Raw genomic sequence first — 9,236 nt, 5'->3', positions numbered from 1 at the left:
TGTATTATATTTATTTAATATATATATTCCCCCTCACCTCCCCTTCGCCTCAGTTATTGGAAAATTCTAGATGATTTTTCTCCCCAGGCAAGGCATAATTCTTTCTGGCTACTGATATTCAACTCTCTCCTTCTCTCTCTCTCTCTTTTACAAGAGAACTGCTCAGCTCTGGCTTATGGTGGCGTGGGTGATTGAATCTGAAACTTTGGAGCCTCAGGCACAGTCTCTTTGCATAACCATTATGCTATTTACCCCTGTCCTTTCCTCTCTGTTTTGAGGTCCATAACAACCTTCCCAGAATCCCCATCGTAATTCTTTAGCACATTTTCAGTGAATTTCATTCTGTTGCACACTCCCCTCCCCATTTACACTCTGTTTTCTGGAACTTTTGGGCATTTCTATTCCGTGCCAACAGCAGCCAGAGGTGGCAGGAGCCCCAGTACAACCCAAGGCTCCTGCACGCAAGCGCGGACCCAGTGGGCACGGACACCAGTCTCCAGGCCACACCCACCGGGGGCGGGGCCTGGCTGCGCTCTGCAGGGCCTGGCTGAGCTCCCTGGAGCCCAGGGCCTCTCTGCAGGGTTCCTTGTGAGGCCAAAGCAGCTGCTCCCTGTGCTCTCTCTGGGGTCGCTTGGAGAATCTGTGTAAAGAATGTTTGTTAAAGAATCATAACTGCTTGCCGTATGTTATCCTTTCAGGCTTTGGCTTGTAATATTTGTGCGTGTGTTTTGTGTGGGCGTGCAGCTATATTTAATGTAGGAGTGTAAATTCTGTTTATTTAGTCTCCTAATCATCATCTGCAATCCAGCTCATGCTTGGTGATGTGCTTTTTATTCGTGTTTCTTGAATATGAATGCATGCATAATCATTATTTAGAGAATCTTTGCAATTATTGTAACCCCTTCAAGCATCCCTCTAGACTAATTGGAATGGGAATATCCCCTTCTTAATGACATGCAGATGTTACACATCCCATTTTAATGTTTTCCAGAAGTCTCGTCTAATATACTTCTGCAAGAGAAAAAGGGAAGAACAGAGGGTTTTTTTCTAGGAGCTCCCAGAACAAAATCTGCAGCGTCACATTCCTAAAAAGGAGCTGTGAGTGTTTTATTTTGTGACTTTAATTTGTTCTTCAATGAAAGGTTAACAAATATATTGATTTGTATAGGGACAACATCATCCTGAATGCAGAGACGAGCCACTGACCTTCAGTGCAAGTATAAATTTAATCCTGTTTTTGCTTTTTGCCTTATCCATCACTGTAGACTTTGAAACCTGTTGTTCGATCCCATCTTTAAATGTATGCATGACACTTCTTTGTGCAGTTGGTGATAATACCCCTTTGTATTTTCCCTTGTACTTTGGTGAGTAGGTACTAAAACTGTATTCAGTGAAATCAAAATGCTGCTTGGGATATACATATATTTGCTCCGTTCTACATATATTTTATGTTTTTTTTTCTTGTGTAAATAGGCTTGTGATCTTTTATTTATTTCCTTTTCATAAGTTACCATACTATTTATAATGGTTTCATGCTAATGACCTTTTTAGATTGTGACTTTCATTGATTTGGCCAATTATTTATTCACCATTCTTTTATTTAGCTGACTCATAGATGTCTGATATTCCAGGCTAAACCTCTGACACTTTCCTGTGACAACTTGCAAATAACTTGCTGAATTCCCTGGATGATGAAGATGGGTTCTTCATCCTGAGGTGAACAGGAATATCCTCACTGCAAACCACCAGGAGACACACAAGTAAGAGAGTAGAGGGACCGGTCAGTGGCATACCCAGTTGAGTGCACACATTATCATGTGCAGGGACCTGGGTTCAAGCCCCCCCCCAACTATTGGGGGGGAAATAGCAGGAGTGATGAAGCAGGTCTCTGCTTCTCTCTCCTTCTCTACACACTAATCTTAGCCAAAAGGCCAAGAAGCGATCTTTCCCTCCCCCTGTCTCCTCCTTTCAATTTCTGTCTCTCCTGTCAAATAGGAAAGAAAAAGGAAAAATAAAGAAGCAAAAATGGCAGCCAGAAATGGTGGACTCATCATGCAGGCACCAAGCTCCAGTGATAACCTTGGTGACAATAAATATAACACAAAAATAGTAGTAATGATTCAGGAGTCCTAAGCAGAAGATTAATATTTATTATGTGTGCCCTGAATGTAGGGGGTCATGAAGGCCAAGAGGATTGTGTTGAAATGTGAAGGAAGTATCTTTGTAAAAGGCATCTCTGAGGCTCCGTGGTTTATGGTTGCTGTGCACATAATGAAATTCTTAATTTAATCATCTAAAAACTATCCTAGAGGGAGCATTTGCTGTAGGTTTATTAAATGTGAACAACCAGCAAAGCAGAAAGCACTGGTGCTTTATAGATATTTTTACTCCGTTTATGTTATAGTCAGGGGATATGAGAGGCTAATACTGTTTGAAAGGTTTTTAACAGTTGTCTTAGGCCAAAAAAAAAGCCTAGAAATGATATATATCTCCCTCTTTCCTCTTCCCCTCACAATTTCTGTCTATCCTGCCAAATAAGAAATAAAAAAAAGGAAAAAAGTGCTGCCGGAAGTGGTGGATTTGTCATGTGAGCACTGTTTTAGAACCTGGATCTGCAAACATTATCACTGTGTATAAGTAGCTTCCCTGACCCCCTATAATCCCTGCTGACTATGGGCTATATGGATTGTGACATTGATATGACAAAAGCCAGAGGCAGGATATAGAAAGTTACCACCCACTTGTCACAAGAAAAGGAGGTTAAAAGGTCCTTGGAAGTTGTTCAAAGTACTTACACATATCACTTCCTTCCCTTAGAGGGGGTGAGCCTTCATCCTTGGGTTTGTTGCAAAATGACTATGACCAGTAAGTTTCTGCTTTTTCACAAGAGGGAAAGGTGGAGGGTTTGGATGGCTTGTTGTTACGTCTTTACCTTTCTCTTCTGCATTGATCCCATAGTTTTTTGACCCACGTCTCGACACAGTAATGATACCATCACTACGTGGTCTGCGTGGGAGCTGGAATCCTTACCACCTCCTCTTCTAGTCTGGATTTACAGGAATGTCTGGTGAAGTGCATCAAAATGCACTTAGAGACAGTATTCAGTGTCTGTCATAGTTTCCTCTTGTCTTGCTGGGGTGGGTTCTGGAATACTGCAGGCAGAAGTCAGTGCTACACTCAGTGACTCTGCCTTTACATGAGCTTAACATATGATTGGAGACAAAAAGGGGAAAAAATGATGTGACCGGTGGCACATCTGTCAAGCAACACATTCTAGTGCTTAAAGACCCAAGTACATGCTTCTAGTCTCCATGTGCCAGGGAAAACTTTCTGTGTGGTGAAGTAGTGCTGCGGGTGTCTCTCTTTCACTCTCTGTCTTCCTCTTCCCACCTAATTTCTCTCTTTCTCCATTCCATAAATAAGAATGAAAAAATTAAAAGTATGTATAAAATGTCTCACAATAGCAGGAAGTTGGGGATCAACTATGAGACTTTCCTGATTGTGCCACTTATATGGTAGTTACTAAACACAGGATTATATGTTCCTTCACAATAACAGTGGGCACCTAATAGAGATTTGTGGGAACTACATACATAAGTAATAGTATATGGTCTATACTTAAGCTTAATAAGTACTTGCCATTTTCTTTTTAAAATTTTTCAATTTTTTTATTTATAAAATAGAAATATTGGGAGGTGGGTAGATAGCATGATGGTTATGCAAAGAGACTTTCATGTCTAAGGCTCCAAAGTTCTAGGTTCAATTCCCTGCTCCACCAGAAGTCACAGCTGAGCCGTGCTCTGGTGAAAAAAAAAATAAATAAAAAATAAAATGGGAATATTGACAAGACTATAGGATAAGTGAGGTACAATTCCACACAATGCCCACCCCCTCCAGAGCTCCATATCTACTCCCCTCCCTTGATAGGTTTCCTATTCTTTATCCCTCTGGGAGTATGAACCCAGGATCATTGTGGGGTGCAGAAGGTGGAAGGTCTGGCTTCTGTAATTGCTTCCCCCCTGAACATGGGCTTTGGCAGGTTGATCCATACTCCCAGCCTGCCTCTCTCTTTCCCTAGTGGATCAGGGTTCTGGAGAGGTGGGGCTCCAAGACACATGGTGGGGTCGTCTGCCCAAGGAAGTCGGGTTGTCATCATGGTATCATCTGGAACCTGGTGGACAAGATTCCCAGGTTGAAAGCAGCTTCCTTGCAGAGGTCACATCAGGTGTTGTCTCCAGGTCTACATCTTGGCTCCTAATACTTGTAGCTTTCTGAGGGAAACTTTTTCTTTTTTTATTTTTTTAATTATCTTATTTTTTGTTTGTATTTTATTGATAGAAACAGATATTGAGAGAGAAGGAGGTGATAGAGGGTAAGAGACTGAGAGACACCTGCATCCCTGCTTCACCAGTCATGAAGCTTTCCCGTGGGCTTGAAGCCAAGTCTTTGCGCACTATAACATAATTATGTTTTTTTTAATTGGATAGAGACAGCCAGAAATCTAGAGGAAGGGGAATATAGAAAGGGAGAGAGAGAGAGATATCGAGACCTGTAGCATGGCTTCACCACTTGTGAAGCTTTCCTCCTGGGTGGGGACTGGGGACTGGGAACTTGAACCTAGGTCTGTCTACATTGTAACATATGTGCTCAGCCAGGTATGCCACCACCCAGCCCTGGAACTTTTTCTTAATTTGGTGAGCAGCAGTACTGGAAGCAAAAGTTCCATAGAACGAATGATGTGATTTATTTTTCTAACACCAAATTGGCTCTCACGGACTGCTTGGTTCTCAGTGGTAGATTTAGGAAGGGAAGTCTGGATAGCTGGACATGGGACATTTCACTCGTAACTGTCCCCACACAGGCTCACTTGTTCTTTGTGCTTCCTTTGCAAAACTGACTAAAGACCCAGTTCTCCGTGGAGGCAGGGTGGGGGCAGGGGGTGTAGTTAGCATAATGATTATGCAAACAGACTCTCCTGCCTGAGGCTCCAATGTCCCAAGTTCAACCCCCACCAGCACCATAAGTCAGAGCTGAGCAGTGCTCTGGGAGAAAAAGAGAAAGAAGGAAAGAAAGAAAGAAAGAGAGAGAAAGAGAGAGAGAGAGAGGGAGGGAGGGAGGGAAGGAGGGAGGGAGGAAGGAAGGAAGGAAGATAAAGAAGGATACCCAGTTCTCATACCAGTCTTACAGTGAAAACCTTCCTGTCGAGTCACAAATATTAAATCATATCTTTCATTATTGTTTTGCAGATCAGAGATCAGAGTCACAGCCAGGTAAAGAAACGTATCCTGATCCATAGAAAACTGCAGGACTGTGTGATTGGCCTCTGCAGTCAGCTCCGCTAGTCTGAATCTTCACTGTGAAAACACAGGAACGTCGGCACGTAAGTAGCAAGACAATCAGGGCTTTTGAGTATTTTGTCTGCTCCCTTATTCCAAGCTTATCCTGCAGCACATTCCTTGACCACCACATTGGAAAAAAAAAAAAAGCCTTGCTATGGGACAACACAGTGTCAGAGCAGCCTTAATGTTGAGGAGGTTGTTAGTGATACCTCATAATAGCAAATAGTAGCCTCCAGAAACCAAGGGTGAATAACACAATGTCTGGAAATGCCACAGTTTCACAGGTGAAATAAGAGATTCAAGTGTCATTACCCCCTCAAAAAATAGCAAGATCATGGGATTCACAAAGTTAAAACCAGGATCTGCTGGTAGTGTTAAGGCCAGATTTGAATCAGTAATACATCATTGCAGTATGGAAGAGGGTCCTGGATGAAATGAATGCAACTTCTCTTTGTATAGAAGTAAACAGGCATTTTCAAGAGGCAATGGGGGGAATGGGATGCTAGGATAATGAGGAGCCTGCTGAGGTGAGGAAGGGAAAAGGGACAATGGGTTATTTTAAATGTGGTTTGGCCTGCTGTGTCTGCAGGATGATAATTATTTCAGTTAAGATCTTTTAAAAATTTTATTTATTTTGTTATTATTTATCTTGGGTAGAGGCAGAAAGAAGTTGAGAGGGAAGTGTGAAACAGATGGTGAGAGCAAAGAAAAAAAAAAGCAGACCTGCGACACTACTTCAACTTTTATAAAGTTTCCTCCCTGCAGGTGGGGACCAAGGGCTTGAACCTGAGTCCTTTTACTTTGTGATATGTGTGATCAACCAGGTATGTCACCACCTGGCCCCTTCAGTTAAGATTCTATACTCCCACAAAGACTGAGATACAGAGATGCTGACCTTCTGAATTTCCTGTCCAAGGAATGACTTAAGAAAGATACCCTTAGGGTCGGGCGGTCGTGCAGCAGGTTAAGCGCAGGTGATGCAAAGCGCAAGGACCTGTGTAAGGATCCTGGTTCTAGCCCTGGGCTCCCCACCTACAGGGAAGTTGCTTCACAGGTGGTTGAAGCAGGTCTGCAGGTGTCTGTCCTTCTCTCCACCTCTCTGTCTTCCCCTCCTCTCTCGATTTCTCTCTGTCCTATCCAACAACGAACGACATCATCAACAACAATAATAACCACAAGAAGGGCAAAAAGGCGGCAAAAAAAGGCCTCCAGGAGCAGTGGATTCATGGTGCAGGCACTGAGCACCAGCAATAACCATGGAGGCAAAAAAAAAAAAAGATACCCTTTGATAAAAGAAGATATATATCATAAAGAGAAAAAATTAAGGATTCACCATTCCTAAGTCTTTTTTTGGTGAAAGTTCTGCAGAACGAGAGTCAAGAACCTATCACCAGGTATTGGGTAGAATAAATAGTAAATCATATTGGTGGCATTGAGCCATTTTAGGGTTCTACTTGTTAAAAACCAAAATGACATTCCTTTATATATTCTAATGCAGAGGAAAGAAGACAGGCAGAAATGAATTGTACTAAGAGGGCAGAAATGAATTGTACTAAGACTCAAGAGCTTTTAAAACTAATGTTTGGATCTAATTAAGGAAAATGCTCAGAGGAACTTGATTAGAGTTTAGACGAGGACAAAAATCTTTGACACTATCAAAGGTAATATTGGGGGAGTCAAGTCATATGTCTGATCAGGAGTAAATACAGAATATAAAGAACTTCTACATCTCAGAAATAGCAAAACAAGTTACATACTTAAGAACTATGTGAAGGGCATGCCAGCAGTACAGAGATGGACCAATATAGTTGACGAATATGTGAAAAATTGCTTGATCATAGTAATTTTAGGACAGTATACAGCACAATCATAATGAGATGCAGTCTTGCACATATTAGGATGACTGTTTCAATTAAAAATGTGAGGTAGGGGTAGACAGTATAGTGGTTATGCAAAGAGACTCTCATGTCTGAGGCACTGAAGTCCCAGGTTCAATCCCCCAACCAACGTAAATCAGAGCTGATAAGCCTTGGTAATAAATAAATAAATAAATAAATAGTAGAAAAGGGCCAGGTGGTGGCACCTGAGGTGGAGTGTACATGCTACAAGATACCAGGACTCAGGTTCAAGCCCCCTGTTCCCACCTGAAACAGGGCTGTAGGTGTCTCACTCTTCTTCTCTCTTCCTCTCTACCCTCCCTTTTCATATCATTTCTCTCTGTCTCTATCCAATAAAAAATAAATAAATATTTCTAAACCCCAATATCAAGTTTCAGTGAGAACATGGAGAAATTGGAATCCTTAGGCTTTGTTGGTAGAATATAAGATGGTATATTGGTCAGCTTCTAACAGAAAGGAATTCTGGCACATAATACAAAATGATGCAATTTGTGGGCATTTGTTTTTCAAAGTGAAATGGGCTTTTCCTAAAGAGATAAATGCTGGGAGTTGGGTGGTAGCGTAGCAGGTTAAGTGCAGGTGACACAAAGTGGAAGCACAAGGACTGGCATAAGGATCCTGGTTCAAGCCCCCGACTCCCCACCTGCAGGGGAGTTGCTTCACAAGTGGTGAAGCAGGTTTGCAGGTGTCTACCTTTTATCCCCTGCTCTGTCTTCCCCTCCTCTCTCCTTTTCTCTCTGTCCTATCCAACAACAACAACATCAATAACAACAATAATAACTGCAACAATTAAGGACAACAAAAAGGGAATCAATCAATAAAGGAACAAATATTTTAAAAAAAGAGATAAATGCTGTGTCAATCCACTTAAACAGAGTATTGAGAGTCACCAAACACATAAAGAAAGCAGAATGGCAGTTCCCAGTGACTGGAGGGGGGAGGTGACATGGAGAGTTGTCACTTATTGGTCATGTCATGAAAATATTTTTAGAAATTCTACAGCACTATGACGTCTTTATGTTGCATCGGGGCCTGGAGGTAGCTTAAATGGTAAAGAGCAGAGAAGCCTATGACAGGACACAGGTTCAGACCACTGATACCACTTATGAACGTCATGCAAATTCATTTCATGAAAAGAGGAGTGTCTCTTTTGTTTCTGTCTCTCAGACTCTCTCCATCTCTTAATCTGAGGCTGAAAGTGAAAATTAATTAGTTCTACTAGGAGTGGTGGAATCGCACAGATAATAAAGTCATAGTTTGAGGCTGGCTGGCAGTGCAACCTGTAGAAAGCGCACCCTTCACCATGCACAAGGATCCAGATTCGAGCCCTCAGTTCCCACGAGCAGGGGAGGGGTGAGCTTCCCATATGGTAAAATACTACTACAGGTGTCCCCCTGTTTTTGTCTACCTCCGGTTTCAGTTTCTTTCTATATTCAATAAATTAAAAAATAAATAAAATTTAAAAAGTAAAAAAGAGGGGTCTGGAATGTGGTGCATCAGGATAAATACAGATATTACAAAGCTCAAGGACTTGATTTGGAGCCCCTGCTCTCCAACTGCAGGGGAGTCGCTTCATGAGTGTGAATCCGGTCTGCAGGTGTCTATCTTCCACTCCCTTTTTCTGTCTCCCTGTCCTCTCTCAATTTCTCTCTGTCCTATGTAATTTTTTAAGGGGGGTGCTGGCCGGAAGTGGTGCACTTAGCCCCAGCTATAAGTCCAGTGGAAATTAAATAAAGAAAGAAATGTAAAACAATTAAAAGGGCAGCTGAGTGGTGGCACACCTATTTAGGTGCACGCTTTGTACTGCACATGGACCAGGGTTCGAACCCTAGATCCCCACCTGCAAGGGAAAAGTTTTGTGAGTGGTGAAGCAGTGCTGCAGGTGGGGGGTCGGGGGCTCGAACCGGGAACCTTACTCTGGCCCTTGCGCTTTACACCACATGCGCTTAGCCCACTGTGCTATCGCCTGACTCCCAAGATTATTTATATACATCCTTTT

General features: G+C 42.3%; 1 long non-coding RNA gene across 2 annotated transcripts; it reads left to right on the top strand.

The window, feature by feature from the left end:
• Positions 1-533: 533 nt before the first annotated feature.
• On the top strand, positions 534-5,407 carry LOC132534851 (uncharacterized). Of its 2 annotated transcripts, none has more exons than XR_009546566.1 (4): positions 534-681; positions 992-1,098; positions 1,632-1,760; positions 5,247-5,407. It is a non-coding gene; the product is annotated as an uncharacterized LOC132534851 (long non-coding RNA). The 2 variants fall into 2 exon arrangements; XR_009546567.1 differs by having other exon boundaries at positions 534-644; positions 5,247-5,406.
• Positions 5,408-9,236: the final 3,829 nt, after the last annotated feature.

This window comes from Erinaceus europaeus, chromosome 20, assembly GCF_950295315.1.
Source record: "Erinaceus europaeus chromosome 20, mEriEur2.1, whole genome shotgun sequence".
Taxonomy (NCBI): domain Eukaryota; kingdom Metazoa; phylum Chordata; class Mammalia; order Eulipotyphla; family Erinaceidae; genus Erinaceus; species Erinaceus europaeus.
The sequence above is the reverse complement of the archived record's forward strand: the minus strand, read 5'-3'. Positions and strand labels throughout refer to the sequence as shown.